The following is a 2341-nucleotide window of genomic DNA, read 5'->3' as shown; positions in this document are numbered from 1 at the left end:
TTATCAACAATCCTGAAAGCCCTTATTCAATGGATATCTGATTGATCTAACGTTGTCTCAACCTTTATCAGGATTTTAACCGGACTTAATCTCTTACTTTGGGGTTGGAAATCAGTGGACTAGACTTCTTCTTCAGGCCATACAAGACAGTGCAATTTTTCAAAGTATGTCTCCCCTCTCTCTTCCCTTCAGTGCTTTAAAAAAAAAGAGAAGAAAGAAAAAAAAAAGATGAGATGATTTTTATCAGTTTAGAGAGGTAGGTAAATTACATGTGACCTCAATATTCTACTCTTGAGTCAAATTATCACACAAAACTTGGAAGCGAGGGGTAGGTAAATTACCGATGACCCCGGTATTTGCTTACACCTTTGATTATAAAAAAACAATTTGGGAGAAATCAGCCTTTTGGAAGTGAGAAAAGGGAGACGAAAAGAGATGTATGAAGAATGTCTTGGCCTGAAGAGAGTCCATATGCCACTGATCAATACACCCAAGGTAAGAACTCGCCTATATTTGCTTAAATTTATATAATGAGATGACAATGGAGATTTCAGAGATTCCAAAAGATTGTGGGATTTGAGTAAAGAATGTTGATGCTTATCATGGTTAAGTATAAGAAGTAAGTTTTTGAGTCAGGTAAATGAAGAGTGCAAATAAGAATCATCATGCAGTTGAGTGAGTTCCCAGTTTTCAAACCTCTTTCACAGGTCTAAGCTTATGTTTTGCTTGAGGGCAAGCAAAGGCTAAGTTTGGGGGAGTTGATATATCATGGTTTTTGTGGTTTTTAACCACGATATAAGGAGTCCTTTAGAGTCTTTTGATGTGTTTTCTAGGATGTTTTTGGGTCTTTACAGGTTTCTAGGATTTTGGCATGAAAGGAGCAAAATGGAGCAATTTGGATCATTTTGGAGCATCAATTCAGAAGAAATGAATTTGGAGTCAGAACAGAGAGGGAGTGTCGATCGACACTGCCTTAGCATCAATCGACACCATGTTCAGCCGATGAAGAATCACAAATTTGGAAGTTTTACAAAGTTGCCCGAAGTTTTCCATATTTGCAACACAAGTCCCTGATGTGTTTTAGGACATATAAATATATTTTTAGGTTTTACAAACCCTTAAGTTTTATTCTAGCAAGTTTTATTTTTCTGCAACCCTGTGAAATTTTGAGAGCTTTTGGGAGAGAGAGATCTGAACTGCTTTGTAGAGAAGAATTCTTGAACTCCTTCTTACTCTTTTTAATTTCAATTGCTTATTATTCAGAAAGATGTTTTGTTCTTCATTGATTATGTCTGAGTAGTTTGCTTGTTAGGTTTAGGATTTTTCACAGAGATTTTATGAATTATTAGATCTGTTTATTTAGTATCCTTTATCTATCTAGATCTTCATCTTAGGTTGTTCTTCATATTAATCCTTGATTGGCCATCTAGAATTAATTACCTAGGAAAATAAATTGATATGAGAATATAATTGATTTTCCTGATAAAACCTTTTGATGAGCAAAATTACTTCTTGCAAAGAGATTTGATTTAGTGATTTTGTGAACAATCTAAACCTGTTTTTAAAGCTGATTTATTACCTAGAATTTTGCAAAGAGATTTGGATTTTCTGGTTTTAAATTTAGATAATATTTGCAGTGATAAGTGATTTATTTTACAAAAGTGTTTAGAGTTCTAGATTTGTTCTTAATTGCTTGAATCCTATTTATTTCTTGATTTCATATTTCATAATTTCCTGAGAAATTCTCTAGACCTAGCTTTTTGATCCCCTGAATTTACAACAGTTTTATTTTAAGACTAGATTAGGACCCGCGGTACACCGTGGGGCAAAATTATTTATAACTAAAATATTTAAATTATAAGTTATATTTGTTGATTAAATATGTTATAATTATATAATAATTTTTAAATAAACCATATAATACCGTAATATAATTTATTTTTTACATAATATTTATTTAATCAATTTAATTAGATATGTCTATTCTCTGATACCGACAATGTTAACAAAATAATGAAATGATGTGTTACCCCTGTAACACCGAATTAATGATATTTTTTTAATTTATATAAATATCAATAAAACCCGTCCTGCTATATAACCTCGTCTCGAGATATTTTAACTCACACTATATCATCTTAATGTTCAATATTTATTTTGTATCTACGGTATAATATTTATCATATTAAACTTTTAAAAAGTTTTAAATATTTTTCATATTTAACCTTTTAAAAATCTTTAAAATAAAGAACTGAAATAAACCAAATAAAAGTTTTTAAAGTTTGAATGCCTGATAAATCAAGCTTTTTACTCTCATTTATATTCGGAAACATTTTGGTCT

This window comes from Camelina sativa, chromosome 12 (assembly GCF_000633955.1).
Source record: "Camelina sativa cultivar DH55 chromosome 12, Cs, whole genome shotgun sequence".
Classification (NCBI taxonomy): Eukaryota; Viridiplantae; Streptophyta; class Magnoliopsida; order Brassicales; family Brassicaceae; genus Camelina; species Camelina sativa.
This window is presented reverse-complemented; position numbering follows the sequence as displayed.